The 22,167-nt window shown below is 41.1% G+C and overlaps 1 protein-coding gene across 9 annotated transcripts in view; it reads left to right on the top strand.

The window, feature by feature from the left end:
• The first annotated feature begins 765 nt into the window (after positions 1 to 765).
• The window catches only part of WWP1 (WW domain containing E3 ubiquitin protein ligase 1), a 119,754-nt gene continuing 98,352 nt past the window's right edge, over positions 766 to 22,167 (top strand). For 3 of the 9 annotated variants that reach the window (XM_049854441.1, XM_049854442.1, XM_049854435.1), the window contains exon 1: positions 766 to 968. The gene's annotated coding sequence lies outside the window, so the exon portion shown is untranslated. The other 6 variants (XM_049854440.1, XM_049854436.1, XM_049854437.1 and 3 more) reach the window with 5 other exon arrangements.

Below are 22,167 nucleotides of genomic sequence, written 5' to 3'. Positions count from 1 at the left end.
GGTGCCTCTGGGTGGACTGGAACCACTAACCTTTTGGCATTGGCCATTTGCACCCCCCGCTGGATAACAGAGTCTGCCTTATAGGATTGCTGTGTGGATTAATTGTGCCAACACACGTACTTGCTCCATAAGTATTGGCTTTAACGCTGGGCTGATGTGGGGGTGAGGGAGTAATGTTTTGATTACAGAACTAATAAAATGGACTGGAGGTCTTCTGCTATGACTTATCTGTTAAAAGCAATTTACTCTTGAAACGGGTTTTGTGTCAAACATTCAGCGAGGAGTATTTATTAATAGCCTATTTTGCCGTAAAGCATTCAAGACAAGAACACCAGTGCCCCCGAGGAACTTACTTGAGGTCACGCACCCCGTTATGCTAAGCACAGTAAAGTCAAGTCAGCAGTACCCGCCGCCAGTTTGGGGAAACCTCTTCCCAAATCTCGGCGACGGCACCGCCCCTTCCACAGGTTCAGGCCCCACCCCCTTCTCCCTCTGGCAGGCCCTCCCACTAGACCGCTCCGAAGACCCGGAGGAGCGGAGTTTTCTAAAGGCATCATCGGGGCGCCCTCGCTGCGCATGCTCGCGAGAAGCCGGATTCCGGGTCCGGAGTTGGAGGCTTTGGGTGGCCGCGGCGCAGCGCGCGGTGCCGGGGCCGGCGGGGAGGCGCGCGCTCGGAGCGCGGCGCCGGTGACGCGGGCACGCGGCGCGCTCCCGAGGAGGGAGGTGTGGGGTCGCCTGGGGGTGGCGCGTGGCCGGGGTGGGGTGGGGGGAGGGTCGGGTGTCGGCGAGAGCGGCGTGCGGGTTCCGAGAGGCTGCAGGCGGCCTGGGCTGCCAGGGCCGACGCCTGGGTGGCTGTCGCCGCCGCGTCTACTGCGAGATGGCGATCTTGGGCGCGGAGGGGTGAGGGCGCCCGCCGCAGGAGGAGGCGCCGCTGCCGTGGCCGCCGGGAGCCGACGGCTTCGCGCCGGGTAAGGACGCCGCGAGGCGGGGGGCGGGCGGCGCGGCTGCGGGCCCCGAGCCTTAGCTGCGGTCCCGGAGCCCGGAGCGGCCAGTGCCCGGGCGGGAATCTCGAAAGGCGGTCGGGTGCCGGTCCGCGCCGTCCTGGCCGCCTTCTCCAGCCCGGGGACCGGGAGTTTGCTGGGGTGGGGTCACGGGTCTTGCCCCGAGTTGTAGGGGCAGAGGCAGAGGCCTGTGCTGGCTGATATTGGAGCGGAGCGAGGTGTTTCCGTGACCCTGCAGCCGCAGTTCTCAGGCTCCACTTCACCTTCTTTCTACCTTCTCTTCCTTTCCTTAACACCTCCCCTCTGAACACAAATATGTGGACTTTTGCCCGTGCGCTGACTTTCACCGCAATTCAGCCGTTTCAAAACCAGGACTCCAACCTTAGAACGTCTTTTTCTGACATGTTCTTAAGACTCCGGTTCTTCACTGGCTCTGCACCTCCCCCCAACACAACCCCCACCTCCACCTTTGTGACCTGGCAGGTCCCAGTGACCTTGCAGTTTTTACAGTCCTTATCTGTGATTTGGACCCTCTCCTTTCATTCTTATCTTTTTATTTTGTAGTTTGCCCATTGCTTTTACAACCTTTAAATTAGCAGTGTGTGAACAGTGCTTTCTTTACTCCATCGATTTGGAGTTGAGCTTCCTTTGCTCCAGTAATAATATGACGCCTTCATTGTCAAAGAAAATAAGTATTATTTTGCAGTTTTTACTTCTGGATAGAATATTTTTCCAATGGCTTGATTGGGTTTCTGCTTCTCTTTGAGAAGTCTAACCTTTTTTGTGTAGGTCAGTGTGCAAAAAGATTTGAGTGTCTGCTTGAAAATGCTGTTGGTAATAGTTGTGGACAAGAAAATGTCCAAAGTTATCTTTTTTTATTCCTTTTGTGTTTTTGCCTTGAATACCTGGTTTACAGTTGTCTGCAAGAGTTCACTTATGTATAAACCCACTTTACCACTCACTAAGGCCCTACGTGTATTATACAAGCAAGGTGCACCATGTATTGCACCTTTTAAAAAAGAATTCATTCATGTGATTTGTCTTTAGCCATAAAGTAGTAACCTAGCAGTGACTGGAAATGCTCATTTTTTTATAAATAGTTAATATTTTTTAAACTAAAAACTTAATAGCTAAGTGTTGAGAGCTACACAAAATTCTTTGGGACGTAGTTTATTAACATTTTCAGATAGTTCTTCCCTTAAAATGCATAACTGCCTATAAGACCTATGACCCCACAGTTTTGAAAAGCAGTAGCTAGTTACATTTTTTGGAAGCCTAGCATGATAACCAAAAGCAAACCCATTGCCATCCTATAAATTCCGACTCATAGTGACCCTGGAGGGCAGAGTAGGTGTCCAAGGCTGTAAATCTTTAGGGAAGCCGACTGGCACGTCTTTGTCCCACACAGTGGCTTGGTGGGTTCAAACCGCAGAGCTTTTGCTTAGCAGATGAGTACTTAACCACCATACCACCAGGGCTCCTCTGGCATGATAGAGGATGTCACAGATAAGGTTTTTACCTTCAAAGAGATCATAATCTTTGCTCTTTACCCCATGCTGGCTGGAATTTCTTTTACTTTCTTGCACAATTATTAAGCATCTACTGCATGACCGCCAACCTTTTGGCTAGTAGTCAAATGCTTAGCCATTTATGCTAGCCAGGGACCTTTTGTACAGGAATAGAGGGTGATAAAGCTTGAAGTAAAAATTTGGGCTAGCTTATGGGTTGTTTTTAATGTGACCTTGAATTTAGTAGGTGGTTAAGGTTTCACAGGTGATGTTTAAGTTGGGTGTGAAATGATTAAAGCTCTGTTTTAGTGGTACTAATCTGGCCGCAGTGTGAATTGGACTAGGGAGAGCCTGGAGGTAGAAAGACCTCTCGATTGCTGTGGTCATAGCTAGCAAAAGTTTTGCACTTTGCCAGTAATGGGAATGGAAAGGAGGAAGGGTGTAGAACAGACAGAACTTGATGATGAGAAAAAAAATGAAGAAAGTAAAATGTTAAACTAAGATTCTGACCCAGGTTAGTTGGGAGAGTGGTGGTATCATTTTGAGCATATCCATGTAAGCTTTTACCTTTTTTTAAGCAGCATATGTTTGTTATTTTATGTCAGTAGTTTACTGACCTTTTTGGAATAACTGACCTTTTGTGAAACTAAAGAAATCTGCTGGACTGGAATATCCCTATTTGTACCTGCACTTTGTGGATATAATTTCAGAGGAGTCCGTGAACCTAGTGAAGCTCATCCATGGAACCCATTGGACAGGTTTGGGTGGAGGTCAGCTCTCAGAATTAACCTGGAATCTTTTTACAATGGTAGAACTCAGCTTCCCCCATCCTGGCAAGAACCTCTACAGCAGAGAGGATTGCTTAGAGACTTATCTCCTCACACTTGTGATGGGGTTTACAGTTTACATAGAATTTTGACTCACTTACTTCTTTTATATTACAGAACAAACTAGCCCAAGAAGCTAAATGATCTACCTTAAGTATTTCAATTACCAAGTGGGCAAAGTGGCATCACGAGTCACTTGACAATGATGATTTTCTTTCTTGTATGAAGAGAATGCGACTGATTGACCATCGGTTGGATATGGTTGAATCTGGGAGGTTTCTTCTAGTTTTTAACATTTTTGTGATTCTTGGATCTTAGGTTTTCGGTAAGAGCATCTGTACCCTTATTAAATGCCCTCCCGCCCCCACACCCTTCCCACTCCCACAGGATTAAGTAGCTAAGTCTTCCTAGCATGGTTAAAGCATAATTTGATTAGTAAACAGTTGATTTTTATGCACCTATAACATTTTCTCCCTGGTAGTAGGGAACCAAGGAGTCCCTAGGTGACACAGCAGTTAAGTGCATGGCTACTAACCGAAGGGTTGGAGGTTCAAACCTCTCCAGAGGCACCTTGGAAGGCTTGGTGATCTGCTTCCAAAAGGTCACAGCCATGAAAACCCTATGGAGCACAGTTCTACTATGAAGCACATAGGGTCACCATGAGTCAGAATCTACTGTATGGCTGCTGGTTACTGATTTTAGTAGGGAACCAGACCAAATTATTATTCGATGTCTTCTGTAGCCCTAGAAACTTTGATTCCTTAATTAATAGAAAGATTGTTGTCTTTTTTACTCTTTCTATAAAAATATGACATATTTGTAACAAGCAGCAGAAAAACCAGTAAATTCCTCTTTGTGGTAGTATCCAAGGAAGTAGTTACTAATACTTAATGGAGGAAAAATGTCCAAGAAAAAGCACATATATGGATGAATTTTACTTTTTTGCTGGCGTTAAGAAAAATATTGTACCTTAGTATAGCATTTTGCATTTTTTTTACAATGTTGTATATATTTTATCATTTGATTCTCATGATAACTAAGCAGTAGGTAGGTCAGTTGCTTTTTAGATGAGCACACTAAGGCTCAAACAAGTTAAAAAATTAAATCTCCAAGGTACGTGGTTAGTAAGTGGCAGAACTAGAACGAAAACCCAAGTATTTTTATTCCTAGCTTGGTGTTCTTTTTCCACTAAACTACTGACTCATCATTTACAAGGGAAACTTAATTGAGGGTTATATGTAAAGAAATTTAAATTTACCTGTTTGAATCTGTGTTAGACAGTTGTACTGTGTAGAGCTGAATTTGTAATTTTTTCTCCTTTGTGTTAAAATGGTAACCTCGTTGTAGTGGTTGTTGGTAGGTAATTTTGACATTTATCGTTCTAACAAGGGAAAGCAAAAGTCGATTTCTCGTCTAGATAAGTACATAGGTGAAATGCAGATACTAATTTCTCTTTGAAAATCTGTCCATTTTAATTCTACTGCTTTTATTGATGCAGTTTACTTACCTTTTATCAAAGTCTACTAAATGAATAATTTCTTTTATAAGGATCGGCACAAAGCTTGTTCCGATGAGGCAGAGATTAAAGAGGTCCCAAATATCCAACTTTTCCAAATTCTGTTCTACTCCATCATCTCTAACATCAACTATCCCTCACCTCCCAGTACTCTCCCACCCATCTTTAGGTTCCATAATTTGTTGCAGTGTCTCACAGAACTCATGAACCATATCAAGGAAATGGGTCACGTGATTGTGGAGGATAGCAAGTCCCAAATCCATTGGCCAGGCATAGGCTTCTCCTGACTCATGTGGCTGCAGGTACCAATGAACCCAAGTTGGCAAGCCAGATGACAGATTACTGGCCCACAGAGCCGTGGAAGCTGTTGAATCAGGTCAGACAGTAGGCTGCTGGCCCACAAGGCTGTGGAATTTGGTGAATTCCAGAAGTGGCAGGTCGAGGGCTGGCCACTGGCTCAAGTCCCAAGAACAGAAGTCAGACAGTGACAAGCTGCGTGCCGGATCCAAATGCAAAGAGTCCTTCTGGAAGGTCCACATATATACATTGCATGGAGGCCACACCCCAGGGAAGGGCAGAACTTGAGTAAGGGTGGGGTTTGAGCCACACCTTCCTGCAAGGCCATGACTCAAGATACACCCTATGCTAATCCTGCCCAGTTAATATACAGGGGTTAGGATTTATAATACACAGGAGGTGGAGAATTAGGATAATTACATCAGATCACAAAATGGAGGACAGCCACACAATACTGGGAATCATGGCCTAGCAAGCTTACACACACCACCACCCACCACACCTCATTAGGGTTCCCACACACCACCACCCACCACACCTCATTAGGGTTCCCACACACCACCACCCACCACACTTCATTAGGGTTCCGTGTACTTTAGTTGCATGGCCCCACCCAATCATTGTGTGGGAGTTGCAGAGACTGTGGCTTAGAAGGGCCATATTAAGTGATTCACTATACCGCATCTACATATGAAATTTTGTATTTATGAAGCATATAAATCAGGATCTGATCTCTGAAAGTAACTATCATAATATTTCATAATTTTTACCATTACATAAAAAGGTTTACCATTTAAGAGAGATTACTATTAAGAAGCTCTTCTTAGTACATATTTCAAATTTACATGTTTGAGCAACTTTTTAAGGAATATATTATGTAAAAGCACATGTTGGGCAGTTTCTAAGTTATAAGGAAGACTAGCATTTGTTTTATTTAGTGTTGACATTTGTTAAACTTGTTATTCATTCACGAAACATACTACCTGCCAGACATTGTGTTAGGTACTCAGGATACAGTGTTGCAATGACAAACATGAGGCCTGTCCTCTTGGAACTTGGAGTTTAGTAGAATCACTAACATAAAAAAAAAAACACAAAAGGGCATAGTTTTATTATTTTTCGTGTGTGTGTGCTTTAGATGAAAGTTTACAGTTCTAATTAATTTCTCATACAAAAGTTTATACATACACTGATTTGTGACATTAGTTGCAATCCCCACAAGGTGACAGCACACTCCCCCTTCCTACCTGGGTTCCCTGTGTCCATTCCACCAGCTCCTGACCGTTCCTGCCTTCTCATCCTGCCTCCAGACAGGAGCCACCCATTTGGTCTCGTGTATCTAATTGAGCTAAGAAGCACATTCCTCATGTGTATTATTTTTTGTTTTATAGTCCTGTCTAATCTTTGAAGGTAGGCTTCAGGAATAGTTTCATTTCTGCATTAACAGTACGTCTGAGGGCCATAGTTTTGGGGTGGAAGGGGCATAGATTTTTAATTCTATCTTCTGAGGTTGTATAGAAGTTAGGGAGTATAAATAACTATGCCCTTCTTTTTGTCTTAGTTTTGGACAGATTATGCACAAACTCAGGTTACCAGATGAGCATTGTTTTGGTTATCCATTGCTGTGTAACAAACAACCCTAAAACCAAGTGACTTAAAACAACAGCCATTTTATTTGCTGACAGTTTTGCTGTCCATGGCTGGGCTCAGTTGGACAGTTCTGCTGATTTTGTTGGTGGTCACGTGAATCAGCTGACAGCTAGTCTTCCCTTCCTCCCTCCCTCCCAGCCTTCTTCCTTCTCCCCTTAGCCTTTTCTTTCTTCCTCTCATCTTCCTTTCTTCCCATGTAGTCTTAGGGCCTCTTCCTCTTCCTAAGTGGCCTTTCCAGCAGAGTTGCCAGCCTTACGTGGTGGCTAGGGGCTGGCGAGAGTTCAAAAGCAGGAGCAGCATATTCAGGCCTAGGCTTGGAATCATCACGGTGTCATTTCTGCCACGTACTGTTGGTTAAAGCAAGTCACAGGTCTAGCCCAGAGTCCAGGGCCGGAACTGCAGGAGGGTGTGAGTCCTGGGAGGTGAAATTAATTTGGGACCAGAAATGTGACAGATTACTACAAATATTCAAGTATAACATCAACCATATTACAGCAAAATGTAGGGCTTCTGGAAAATTGTTTTGGAAGGTAAGGCTTAAGCTGCCTATTAACTTTCCCCAAATCTAGACTTTGGGTTTGGGCCTTGCAGAGTGAAAGCTGAGTCTGAAGTGCAAATGATAGCACACTCGATTTACTATGAAAATGTTTGAAATAGATGCCACCATCCTTGGGTAGAAAAGGAGAACAGAACTGGGGCCTCTGGGCTTTGATCCAGGTGCTGCCGTAAAGGGGCAGGATTGACTTAGCTTTACTTGAGGGCAGGGCAGAATCCAAGTGCCCAGGCCCCTCGGAAGCAGTGATTTACCTGGTTTCCTGAATTGGATTAGACAAAGCAAAGGGAGTGCTCTCTGGAGACTGGAATGGAATTCTCTCTTTACGGAAATGTAAGAAGTAGGTAAATGGCCACTATTTCCAAGAATAGGTAGGTTCATTGATTGCTAGCTGGGTTTTCCCCACTTGATTTTAGCCTCAGCAGTGTCTTTTTCTTTTCTTTTTCTTTTTTTTAACTTCAAGTTATCTACCAAATAATGCCATGGCTAACTATAGAGTAAAGAAAATAAGTGTTCAGTTTTTATTACATTATAGCGTCTGAGTGTAATACATGAACCATTTCATTTCACTTAAAGAATTTAGATTATTAATGTATAGTTTTGGAGCATTTTTGAAGCATTACCTGTACACTCAAAAACAGATCCTTGCAAATTTCTGGAAGTAGTGTACCCACTGCTCACTTACCGACTTGGTGAGGTTCCAAAGACCAGGTTGTTATGTAAAAATCAGCATTGTGCGGAAATGTAGGATGACTACAGTGTTCTATCGAATTGCACCTCAGCATTCATTGCTGCCAAATGTATGTCGTTAATGCACAAAACAGTTGGATAGCAGCATTTTTACTAATGTCATAAATGGAGAATGTCAGATAACAAGATAGTTGGTAAGTGAGGAGTAAGTGTATATCGACTGTTGTGGGGAGGAGTTTGGTGATTAAATGTATCAAGTAACATGATTTCTAGAAATAGGAAAGGCTAGGGTGCAAAGAAGGGGACGGATAGAATTATGTTAAAGTAGTTGTTGATGGCTGTCCTCCCTGCCCTAAATTACTTGAGTAGTTTTAAAATATACTAGCATTAACAGAACTGTAGGCATGATAGCCCCTTTTACTTAACTAAGAAAAACCAGTTCTTTTGATAGCTGAGTAATATACCCATCATTATGATTAAACAGGATGGGTGGAAGGAAACTGTTGAGTCTTGACTTGAAGTAGTATACTGTGGCCATGTATTGGCCCCAACTTGCCAAAATGTACTACTCTTTCTTTGTGTGGGATGGGGAGGAGAATTAACTAAATGAACTAGCTCTGTTTAAATTATGATGTTCTAACAAAATTAGATCACCCCACTCTTAAAGTTTAAGAACAAAATCATTCTGGCACATGAACTAAGAGCCTTAGCTTTAAAGTCAGTCAGTGCTGCTTCAGTCTCCTCTTTTGTAAAATGTAAAGAATATCTTCTTCCCTGGGTTTTTTTAAGGATCGATTGAAATAATGTTTATAAAAGAGAAATCGTGGTGCCTGAAACATAACAGCCCTTAAGTTGTTTTTATTGTTCTTAATTCACTATTATTAAGTTGAAAATTCAAACAAGTAGCCCGCTTTGCTCTGGGCCACTCATTTCTCAAAAACAACTGTAGCTTAGTTTTGGCACTGCAGACCTGCATATCAAATCTCATCTCTCAACTTAATAAACAAGCTGTTAAAAGGTGAACGATGAATCTGGGAAAGATACTGACTGAACATGGCTGGCAGTACATCAGCTGATGATGGTTTGGCTGTGCAACCTGGGAATGAGAAATGGTTAACAACCATCATTAGATGAAATACAGTATAGACCCATGTTTGTCAAAGTCATAGTCATCTGGGATATTTGTTAAACATGTAGGTTCTCGAGTACCTTTGTAGACCTATGGTTTTGGGATCCTTGAGAGTGGAGCTCCAGAATCTTCATTCTTAACAGATACCTCAGATGATTTTCTTCGAGAGCTGTTGGTAGAAACTGAATCAGTAATTTGGGGTTCTAGTGTTCTCTACTTGAGACCGTTTTTTAGCTACAGTGTTCATCAAGTTACCTACTACAAAGAGCTTAACAGCTGAACCTTCCAGATGTCTAGGGAGGCTTAAGGTAATTGCCAAGGACTTGACCCAAATAAACTATAGAAACCTGATACAGGTGATTTCAGTGAGAAGTAAATGAGAGAAGTGACCCCGAAAGAGGCATCCATTAGGCTTTCTTGTTGAAAAAAATTTCTCCATGCTTTTACAAAAGAAAAAATATTGTTTTCGGTGAAAACATTTCTTTTTTTAAAAAAATCCCTGCTGAAAGAGTTGTTAGGCATTATGATTATCAGATAATCTGGTTGTGTATTAGCTAAGATGAACCTCTCAGAAATAAGGATTTTGATTAGACTCTGTCTAATTTGGAACTTTAGTTTTTTTGGTAGAAAGTAGATTGACAGGGGGACTCAAATGTCTCGTGGGAGAATAACCATTGCTTAGCTTAAGGGCCTTGACTTGGAATAAAGCCATGCAAAAAGATTTAAAAGCAACCTAAAAAAACTTCAAGCTTGTTTTCTCTAACTTTTGCTTAGGGCGATAATGATGACAGCCTGTGCCTTTGTCACTAAAAACCTCTTTGGTCCTGTGGCCAACAGGATCCAAAAACCTAATCATATCTGTCATTGAGATAGCAGATATTTTTAAATTAGGGCTACCTCTAGAAAAACCTAAAAACATGGTTGCGATAAGCATAGGTTACTGTGTTAGTATTTTTTGTGGTTTTAAAAAAAGTCAAACCTATGATTCTTTCTATATTTGAATAAAAAGGATTAGTTATTTCTGTTAGAGATTTTGTGTGTGTATGTGTTTTCACGGTCTTTGTGAGCCCACTCTTGGCCAGGGGTGGGGGGCAACAATAAACATCTCTTTTTAAGCTGTGAAACATGGTGTTGCTGTTTATATGTGAATACCCAAAATGGAAAGTATATGATGTACTCAGAAATTTCATTTTTCTGGGTTAAATGTTTTGGTAATTATAACTTGTTTTAAAACTTTGCGGTTTAGTTTGCCTTTTAAGAGTTGGTTGCCTTTAAGTATGACAAACCTGGATTTCAGTTCTGATACTCACTTATTGGCTGAGTAACACTGATCAAGTAACCTTTAATTTAAGCCTCAGTTTCGTCATATTAAAAGTGGAAATAATATTTAATTCATAGATTTATTGTGTGGATTAAACCTGGCATTTAGTATTCGGCGGAGTCCTGGTCACACAGTAGTTAAGAGCTTAGCTGCTAGCCAGAAAGTTGGCAGTTCGAACCCACTAGCTGCTCCTTGGAAACCTTGTGGGGCAGTTAGTTCTACTCTATCTTGTAGGGTTGCTATGAATGGGAATTGACTTGACGGCAATGGGTTTTGGTGTTTTTTTTTTTTTTTTTTTGTATTCAGTAATTATTCTTACATTTAATTCTGAAACTCACATGTTGTCATTGACATCATGGGAGTTTCAGAATTAAAAAAAATTTTTTTTAATTTTAGGAAGATAATTACTACATATACTGTGCTGCATAAAACCCCGGTGAAGTCTAGGGCAGTGCCCTGTAATTTCTTTAGAAAAATGTTTAATATTAATAAGTAAATAGCCATACATCGGGTCAGATTTTGCTGCCACGTAAGTTCAGGTCAGTTCAGTTTTTGCTGCCAAATGAATTACAAAGCAACTGAGTGTTCATAACTTTTTGGATTTTGGGATTTGTGGATAAAAGGTTGTGTCCCTGTATTTTAAATTTGAGAAGGATCACATTATCCTAGAAATAGATTTTTAGCCATTTAATTGATTCTCTCATTTTAGGAAGTGTTGCTGTGAACTTGGGTTTTTATATATTCCTCTAAGAGTGAGGAATAGCTGACAAGTTTCTACTTTGCAACATCCTCTAAAATTCTTTAGTAAGAATATACGTAAATAGTAAATTAACATTGTGCCTGCTGTTTGAATAGCTTTAAAATAATAGCTTGAAAGTGTGTATTTATAACAAAAATTTTAGCAGTACTATATATCGAGTGCTTAAATGTCATTTTCATCAGATCCTTGCTGCAGGGGGGTTGCTGTGTACCATTTTGCACCATGGCCATGTGACACAAATGCACTTGCCCTCTGTTTTGCTGTGGAAGTTTGGTGGAACGATACTGTCGTTTCTGTGTCTCGGAGTAACAGGGAGTGTGGCTGCAAGTGGGTTTTTTTGTGTGAGGGAGGGTTAGGAATCGACCACTTACTGGGCACCATCTATAGTCCAGATTCTAGAAACAGTGCTAGTTTCCTAGATTTAATGTTAACCCTTTTCCGCCCCCCCCGCCCCACAAAACTGCTGTACAGTATGTTCAGTCATTTTATAGATAGAAAACTGAGCCTCAGGTTAAATACACAGAAATAGTAGATTTGAAGCGTGGGCATAAGCCTGACTCTAAAACTGTTCTCTGTATTACATTACCCCATACACCCTCCTCAAACTAGAAATTGGCACTTTGGAATTAAAGAGCTAGCAAATCTTCATGGCTACTTTAAATGTTGGTAAGTTAGAATCCTCACGGTAGTTAGAAACAATCAGAAAATGTTTTGGGTGAACATAACTTTGAATCAAGGTATTCTAGTGACCAGTGCCATATAGAACAGCACTAGCATCGTCAGCAGGCCTGACAGGAGTTTTGTGTCACTGAGTTGCTTAAGTATACTATTACAGTAACTCACTTTGAATCAAGAAAGTAACTATGAAAATGTTTGTGTCATTTGAAAATATGGGATTATAAATCATATAATTACATGAAATATGATCTTCAGAAAGTAAGAATGTTATGTTGCTCCTGAATGTTTTTTTCCCAGAACACATGGAAATGATTTGTTAAACGTGGTCCCCATTGTTAATGTTCTTACGCATTTACATGTTCATCTTTTTAAAATTGTTTTTTCTTGCTCAACTTTGAAGACAAGCATTGTCGAGGACAAGCATTGTCAATGACTAGCTTAAAAGTTCCACAAAACTGCTTGGCTGTGAAGTTACTTAAGCTAGCTTTAAAAAGAGAATTGTGATGTCGGATTGATTTCGCAAACTCTCATTTTAAGGTATGGGTTTAGCTCAGCATATCTTGTTTTATATTCTGCTTTTGCAGCTCAGGTGTAGTAAAAAAAACCGAAAAAACATTGGCTTTGAGCCCCAGAGATTTGGGTTCAAATATGCTTTTTACTAGTTTTGTGGCCCTAGTCAATTTAATTAAATTCCTGGAACCTAATTTTCTTCATCTGTTAATAGGAATAATAATGGTGACTCTGAAGGGTAACCGATAAAATCAGAGTTAATTTTTTTACTAAGTGACAAACACATAATGTTGTTAGTTGATACCAGGTTGGCCCTGACTCATGGTGACCATATATATAACGGAATGAAACAATGGCCAGTCCTGCGCCATTTTCATGATCTTTGATATTTTTAAGCTCATTGTTGTGGTTGTTGTGTCAGTCTGTCTCATTGAGTGTTTCTCTCGTTTTCACTTACCCTCTACCAAACATGTTATGGTCACTGTTATTCTTACTGTTTTAGAGTCAGAGACTTGGTTCAGATTCCAGGTTTAAGACTCTCCTGCATCTGGCATTGCTTGGATATCCCACGAAAGTGCAGGAGGTCCTGCCCGGATGCTTACGCTCTATCACCTTACCCTTCTGCCTAATGAATATTTATTTACACACAGCCCTTTTTATATTGATGTAAGTATTCATATAAATACATGACTATGAAATCATCTTAAGTTGATTCTGTAAATTTGGGACCCAGGTTTTAAGATGCATATTGTTATTTGAATTATGTTTTTTTAATTGACGTTATATAGCACAGAGATGGGAAATCTGTTTTCTAACTGCATTCACTAAGGCATGGAGAAAATGACCAAACACATACATTTTTTGTTTTAAAAGTTTGGGTATTTTCCCATTGTAAGCATGGTATTCCATTTCTAAAGAAATTGAGAGATTAGAAAGAAAAGAAAGTAATTCGTTCTCATGTCTGGTAACATTTTGGCATAGTTTTGTTGACTTAAATAAATTTTGGTATCAGTTCTTTTAAAAGAAACATAGGAATCATCTTAAATTAAGAACATGAAAAATACAGTTAGTCAGTATATGATAAGTAAACTTATGCTTCAGGTTTTTTTATGACCTGGTGGCGTAGCAGTTAGGAGCTGCGGCTGCTAACCAAAAGGTTGGCAGTTCGAATCCACCAGGCGCTCCTTGGAAACCCTGTGTGGCAGTTTTACTCTGTCCTGTGGGGTCGCTATTAGTCGGAATTGACTTGATGGCAGCTGGATTGGTTTTGGTTTTGAAATTTTGGTGTAATACAGCAGGGAGAGAAGGAAAGGTCAGTGTGATAAAAAACAGAGTAATGGTGCCTAAGTCTTGTTTTTGTTTGTTTTGTTTGTAAGGATCATAGCTGTTTAGCTTAAAAATTAGAATAGTTGTTGTTAAATTTGATGAAGGTATTCTTTCTCATTAATGTTTTCTAGTAAACAAAGTATAAACCTATTTTGATATCTTCGTCTTACAGTTGAGGAAAACTTAATGTTTTGGAAAGAAGTTGGCATAAGAAATTTAATTTTTAAAATAAAAGATTCATTTTATGGAGCAACATCACCATCTTGTGGCCTTCTAGAATATTGTCGTCAAAGTTATATTTTCACTACGCTAGTGTAAATTATAGGGTCGTCATGAGTTGGAATCGACTCAATGGCAACGGGTTCAGTTTTGTTTTTTTTTTAAGCGTAAATTAAATTGTTCTCTGATGTTGGCCAAGGGCTGTGTCAGGTTTGCAATTGTCAGTTTTTACTGTAAATGGAACAGGAAGGCAAAAATACGAAATGATTTGTACATTAGGATTGCAACTTTGTAAAAAGGTATGTTTGAGGAAAATAATGGTGTAAAAATGAAAGTAGTTGGAGTTGAGGTAGCAAATTATTCTGGATGATTACTTGCTATTGTTTCCTGTTTTCATGAAATATGAAGCCTTTCAGTTAAGTAATTCTGAGCTAAGTAATTTATGGATGTGTTCTGTGGTCCATCTCATTTAATAAAATAACTAAAGCGAAGAGAACTTTAGATGTCTTGTCTCACTCAGGTATTTAATGGAACTGTTTGTGATCTAGAACAGTGCTTTCTAAACTGGAGACTTGGAGGAATATTTTTGCATGCATTTTTATACTTTTTCATTTTGATGATAATTTTAAAGGGAAAAAAAAAAAAAAACAAGCATTATAGGAGTATGGTGGTTCATTTGGAAGAACACCTAAAAACTAAGGCAAGGTTTCAGAGCCTAAGCTTACTTAGTTGTTTTTAAGATTCAGTTGGCAGTAAATAGCCTTCATTAGTAAATGTGTATCAAGCACCTCCTGTTTGTTACGCGGAGTCCCTGGGTGGTGTAAACAATTAGTGTACTTGGCTACTAATTAGAAGGTTGACAGTTCAAGTCCACCCTAAGGTGCTGCGGAAGAAGGGTCTGGCGATTTACTTCTGAAAAACCAGTCATTGAAAATCCTGTTGCGCACAGTTCTGCTCTGACACACACGTGGCGTCACCATGAGTCGCAATCACCTGGGCAGCGACTGTTTTCTGTTGTGGCGCCAGGCTTCCAGCTAAGTGCAGTGCGCACGGTGGTGAGGATTTTTCCCGGCCTCTTAGAGTTTATGAGAAAAGTGAAGCTGTTTTGATGAACACCAAAGTTTAAAATCAGGGATTCTGGATAAAAATAGCTATAACTTACTATTTATTTACTGTGTGCCAGACAGCATGTAAAGTGGTTTTGGTACCCGTTTTCGGCCTCATCATTCAGTTTACATTGAAATTTTCCTTTGATTTACCAGGAGCATTGTATATGCACATAAAGAAGCTTTTGTGGAAGCCTTGAAACATCTCTGTGGAACAGGAGGTTTCCTTATATTGTGAAGGTAATCCAGTAGGTTATTATAGCATTGTTTCTGTAGGGAAATTTGTTCTGTGTTCTGAGCAGCCATCTTTTCCTCAAACTTTCAGAGCCTGATTGATGTACAATTTGGGGTTAGCATACTACTAAGTTACTAGCATATTCCTTGGATACTGGGAAGTAGACAGATTTAATGAACATTTCTCTGGTTTATATACTTTTGCCCCCTTTGAGTATTTTGATTAATAAGTCAAACTAGCATTTACTTTTGTATTGAACATTTATTTTGGCCTTCGGAGATGAATTGTATCGGTGAGGTGGACATAGAATTGCACTTAGAGCTCAGAACTAGGTCAAAACTGAAAGAGGGCATAGGTGGTTTATAACCCCACCTGTATAGAATTTTCTTTATAATATTTTAATTTAAAGTTTCAAATCTTTATAGTACATTTTTAAATTGTGAATCTTCTCAGCATACACTTACTGAGTATTTAGTAAGGGCCAGACACTGAGCTAGCACCTGCAATCACAGAAATGAGTAATAATAAGGAAATTTACAGTATAATGGAGGAAGATAGAGAAATAAACAATTACAGTGCTATGAAGATTCTTAGCAACTAGTCTAAAATTAGAGATAACGACAATTGAATTGACTCTTGAAGAATGAGTAGAATTTAGATACGTGAAAGGTGAGAATAACATGTAGCAAACCATTGGTACCCAGATCTGTGAGTGAGCAATACCTACAGCCCCCAGCATAGTCTCCAGGTGATTCTGATACACAACCAGGTTGGAGAAGACTGGGAATGGATTACAAGTATGTGTGAAGAGTGAGCTTTGGATAAAGAGCTTTTCTAGAGAATCCAATCATCTTAGTTTTTCTCTAGCTGAATTTTATTTAATGGAAGTGGGAGAGAGTGTATATACCTAATGCGTTTGAGTGACTGGAAGTAGTTTCATAGTAGCTGGAGTGTGCCCTTTTCTCTTTTAGAGCCTATGCCCTTAATAGCTCTGAACATCGATATCATTGCTTCTAAACATGGACTGTTAAAATGGGCTGGGAAAAATCCATACATCTGTGGGGATTGATGCCACGGCTTATCTGGGCCCATGTTTCTGTCTCCATTTCCTTCAGTAGTCATTCGAAACTATTTCTTGCTCAAAATCCTTACCCAGCCACATCCCCCTTAAAACAGGAAATTCTATTTTTATTGACCATTGTATTCCCGGTGTCTCAAAGAGTGTCTCCCACTTCACTGAGGAAATTGGAGGCATTAGGTAAAACCTCCTAAACTTCCTTTCCATACACTTTCAGATATATCTGCATTCACACCCATCTTTTTCTCTCTCTAACTTTAGCAGAAGAGCTGTTTTTGTCTATACCTCTGTTTTAGATCTCAACCATTTCTGCCTTCTCAGAGATCTTGCTTTGTCTCTTCTGTGATTTCAATTTCTTCCTGCCTGTGAACATGTTCAAGTCTCTTCCATCTTCAAAAATACACCCGTGAACACTTCCCTTTAAGCCTATATCTTCCTTTTTCTTTACAGTCAAACATCCGGAAAGAGGTTTCTGGCTGTTCATATACTTCTTAAGCCAGTGGCTTCTGGTCCTACCACTCCATTAAAATTACCCTTGCTGAGGACTTTATAACTTCCATATTGTCCAGTGAACATCGATCTCTCTCTCTCTCTCTCTTAAACTGACCTTACTAGGGCATTTAAGTGGGGTCGACTAGTGTTTTCTTCTTGAAATTCTTAGAATTTTCTTCTGACTTTCCTCCTCCCTGTGCATAGTTTTTGTCAGCTGTTCACCCCTCCAATGTTGGTGTGCCCCAGAGTCCCTTTTGTCCTTCTGCTAATTGTATGCAGTAGGCCTGCCTGGGTGATTTCATGTACAGTGTATCAGCAGAGTGCTTGCCGCAGCAGAGTTGGCCTCCAGTTTACTCTTGAACTTCACTTATGGGATGTCCTGTATACCTTTACGTCCAGCATACATCTCTTTACTGAGCTCTGTCCCAATCAATCAGTAATTGTTTATTGGGGGCCTTCCTTCTGCCAGGCCCTAGTCTGTGTTCTGAGAACAGAATGGTAAATAAGATAGAGTCCCTGTCCTCAAGGATCTTACCTGGGGGAGGGGGAGATGGGGACAGAAGCGAGAGGGCAAAATATATGGTCATAAATCATTACAAATTGCTTGGTAAGATGAAGTAGTGTGAGGTGGTAGAGATGGAGGAATGAAGGTCTTGCTTTACTTAGGCTGATCGGGGATTATTTCTGAAGAGATCACATTTGAGCTGAGCCCTAAAGACTGAGAATAATGGAGAAGTGCCTGCAAAGTCCCCATGATAACATAAGGTAATCAGACTGAGGCATGGTAAGATTGCCAGTGAAGGTGAAACACTGCTCAGCAGGGACAGGAGGGGACAGAAGGGAAGAGAGGAGGGGGTGCAGATCACGTAAGGCCATGTGTGTGTTTGGTGTTATTTTAGTTAAAATGAGAGAACATTGGATTGTGAAGTAGAATTGTGATGCGTCCTGTTATTGAAAGATCACTCTGACTGCGAGATGTTGTTGTTGGTTGCTGTTGAGTCAGTTCCAACTCATGATGCCCTCCGTGTGTACAGAGTAAAACTGCTCTGTAAGGTTTTCAGGGCTGTGACTTTTCAATCACCAGGCCTGTCTCCTGAGACACCTCTGGGTGGGTTCAAACCGCCAGCCTTTCATGCGCCACCCAGGGTCTCCCAGGTGGGACTGCTAGATAGAGGATGGATGTAGGGGGTGGGAGATAAAGAGTAGAGGCGGGGAGACCATTTCTGAAACTGCTCCTGTAGTTCGAATGACAGATGATGGTGCTGGAGATGATGGTGGTTTTGGTGGAGATGGTGAGAGGTGATTATTTGAGGGATGCCAAGCAACTGGATAACCGCTTACTGGATGGTGCCACTTGTATGTCTCTTAGGCATCAAACAACACATTTAAAATTCATTATTTTTCTTTTACACTGTGCTTCTTTTTATGATTTTCCTGTCTTGCTAACTGGCACCATCACCCTAATTGACCCAGACAAAATCTGGGAGTCATGTTGAATTTCTCCCTTTATTTTATCCCTGCATCTGATTAATACAATTATTATAGATTCTCCTCCCTCCTCTTCCTCCCCAGTTTCAGACCATTTTTTGCCCACCCCGCTTTCCGGCTACCCTTGCAATACTGCCAGAGTGATTTTTCTAAAATAAAAATGTTCTTTGCTGAACATTCAGTAGCTCTCTATGGCTTTCTTAGTACTTTTCATGGTACAGTCTTCCTACCTTGGTGGTCTCCTCTCGCATTTCACTCTCCCCACATCCTTCCCCGAGCACGACTACTTTTATATTTTCTGCCTGTATTGATCATCTCCCTTCTCTGAACACAGAATATCTTGAAAGCACTTCTTTCCTTTTATCTCTGCACCTCCTAAGTAGGAATCCTCCACAACTCAGCTCGACTGTCAGAATTCTTTCCTGACACCTCATGCCTCTCACCGCCAAATCCAATTGCTTTCTATACTCTTACCCTTGTCAGTGAACTTAAAACTGGTGATTTACTTGTCTGTTTTCACTACTAAATTATAAACTCTTTGAGGGCAAAGAGCATTTTTTTTAGTGTTTAACATATTATCTGGAAACATGCTTAGTACATGTATGCTAAATGACTTAATTCAGAAAACTTGTTAAAAGAAATGCCTAGTAACTAGTTTGATTATTGATTAGCTTTTTCTTGCTGCATGGTAAATTGGTTCTCTTCTACTGCAAAGATTCACTTAGAAGTTTGGATCAGAATTTTGTAGGAAAAACAAAAGGGAAGCCCAGTAAATATTTATTGAGTGATCTAACCATTATTTGATGGTACAGAGAGTTCCAGGAGAAAAAGGGGTATGTTGTTAGCCAACTTCCAGTCAGCCCTGACTCTTGACAACCCTATACACAATAGAACCAAATGTGGTACTGTGCCATCCCTGTGACCTGTTGTGGATCAGACCATTGTGATTTATAGGGCTTTTGACGTAGAGTGCCAGACCTTTCTTCCTAGTCTGTCTTAGCCTGGAAGCTCCACTGAAACCTTGTAGCATCATAGCAATACACAAGCCTCCACTGACAGATGGGTGATGGCTGCACATGAGATGCATTGGGCTGGAATCCAATCCAGGCATCTCATACGGAAGGTGAGAATTCTACCATTGAACCACTACACTATACCAGGGGATGAAGTGGGCACTCTTTGGCCAGGGGGCAGAGCATGTTTCAGTAGAGTTGCAAAAGCAGCAACCAAATTACGAGGATAAAGGAATGAGTTGTTGTTAGTTGAGTCGATTCCAGCACATGGTGACCCTATATGTGCACAGTAGAAATGCTCCTGAGGGTTTTCAAGGCTATGTGGCGTTTTGGAAGCAGATCACCAGGCCTGTCTTCTGAAGTGCCTCTGGATAGGTTCAAACCTCCAACCTTTTGGCTAGTAGGCTAGCACTGAACTGGTTGCACCACCCAGGGACCCCTAGAGGAATGAGTAGAAGGTGAGATAGAGGGTCGACTATTCTTTTAAGTTAGTTGGTTTAGGGATTTTTTCCTCTTTTTTTTTTTTTTGTTACTCTTATTTTGGGTGGAAACCCTGGTGGCGTAGTGGTTAAGTGCTACGGCTGCTAACCAAAGGGTCGGCAGTTCAAATCTGCCAGGCGCTCCTTGGAAACTCTACAGGGCAGTTCTACTCTGTCCTACAGGGCCACTATGAGCCGGAATCAAGTCGATGGCACTGGGTTTGGTTTGGTTTTGGTTTTATTTTGGGTATAAATGAGGAGGAAAATACCTTAGGAGTTGAAAATGATGTAGGTACTGGATCATTTAAAAGTAGGAGGGGACACTTCATTTTCAAAGACTTAATACTAGGACAGGTTTGTGAGTAGTATATTTTACTAGAAGTTTTTTAAAATAAAAAAATATAAAATTTGTTTAGCTTTAAAAGGGTAACCTCAGTATTCAGAAGAATTAACTGATAAAATCAAAAGTATGTAGCAGGATGTTATGATTAAATTGTATCCCCCTCAAAAATGCATGTCAACTTGGCTAGTCCATGGTTCCCAGTATTGTATGATTGTCTGCCATTTTGTCATCTGATGTGAGTTTCCTACTCTTAAATCCTACCTCTGTAATGTTATTGAGGTAAGATTAGAGGCAGTTATGTTAATGAGGCAGAACTCAATCTACAAGATAAAGTTGTGTCTTAAGTCAGTCTCTTTTGAGATACAAAAGAGAGAAGCAATCAGAAAGACATGGGGACCTCATACCACCAAGAAACAAGAGCCAGGAGAATAGTGTGTCCTTTGGACCTGGGGTCCCTGTGCTGAGAATCTCCTCGACCAGGGAAGATTGATGACAAGGACTGTCCTCCAGAGCCCACACAAAGAGAAAGACTTTCCAGGAGCTGGCACCCTGGATTCGGACTCCTAGCCTCCTAGACTGTGAGAGAATAAATTTCTTTTTGTTAAAGCTGTCCGCTTGTGGTACTTCTGTTTTAGCAGCACTAGATAACTAAGACAGAATTTGGTACTGAGTGTAGGGTGCTGCTCTAACAGATACCTAAAATGTGGAAGCAGTTTTGAAACTGTAAATGGATAGAGGCTGGAAGAGTTATAAAGTGCCTAATAATAAAAGCCTAGATTTAGTGGGTTTAGATTACCTTGAAGAGACTGTTGTTGGAATTATGGACATCAAAGACAGTTAATTCTGGTGAGAGCTCAGAAAGAAGTGAAGAGAGCTGTTAACAAACACTAGGGCCTGGCAGACGGCAAGGAGCAGCAACGAGAAATGGTAGCAGCCCAACTAGGAGACTAGTGCTAGACAGTGCTGGAGCTGACCCATGGAGCGAGAGATTTGAGTGCCTTTGGCAGGAGGCTTCCTGGCGGTGTGAGGTGCCTCCGAGCACTTACCATAGAGCTAGGCTTGCCAACCCATGGAGCAAGAGAGCTGACTGCCTTCTGGTTGAAGTTTACTGGCAGAGTGGAGTGCCTCCAGGCACTTATTGGTGGAGCTGCAGAGCTTTGGTAGAGCTACAGAGCTTTGGAACACATGGTCCAGCAGGGCAGATACCCGTGGTAAGGCTCAGAGAACAGAGGGTTTTCAAGCCTTGAAATCTCATGTAACGTTCTGCTGACTTGCGTAGTTCCTGGCATCACTTCTTTCCCTCCAGTTTCTCCCATTTGTAATGGAAATGTCTAGCTTGTGGCTGTTCCACCATTGGAAGCCGAGAACTTGTATTCTAGATTTCATAGATAAAGAGAAATTATATATGGCAAGGACATGAATTTTGGGGGGTCAAAGGCTAGAATGCTATGGATTGAATTGTATCCCCCAGAAATTTGTGTCAACTTGGCTAGGCCATGATTCCCACTACTGTGTGATTGTCCACCATTTTGTCATCTGATGTGATTTTCCTATGTGTTATAAATCCTGCCTCTGTGTTAATGAGGCAGGATTAGAGGCAGTTATGTTAATGAGGCGGGACTCAGTCTACAAGATTAGGTAGTGTTTTAAGTCAATCTCTTGAGATATAAAAGAGAAGCGATCAAAGAGATTAGGGGGACCTCATACCACCAAGAAAGTAGTGCCAGGAGCAAAGCATGTCCTTTGGACCTAGGGTCCCTATGCAGAGAAGCTCCTAGACCAAGGGAAGATTGATGACTAGGACCTTCTTCCAGAGCCGACAGAGAAAGCCTTCCTGTGGAGCTGGCACCCTGAACTCAGACATCTAGCCTACTAGACTATGAGAGAATAAACTTAGGTTTGTTAAAGCCATCCACTTCTGGTATTTCTTTTACAGCAGCACTAGATA

This window comes from Elephas maximus, chromosome 15 (assembly GCF_024166365.1).
Source record: "Elephas maximus indicus isolate mEleMax1 chromosome 15, mEleMax1 primary haplotype, whole genome shotgun sequence".
In the NCBI taxonomy this organism is placed as follows: Eukaryota; Metazoa; Chordata; class Mammalia; order Proboscidea; family Elephantidae; genus Elephas; species Elephas maximus.
The sequence above is the reverse complement of the archived record's forward strand: the minus strand, read 5'-3'. Positions and strand labels throughout refer to the sequence as shown.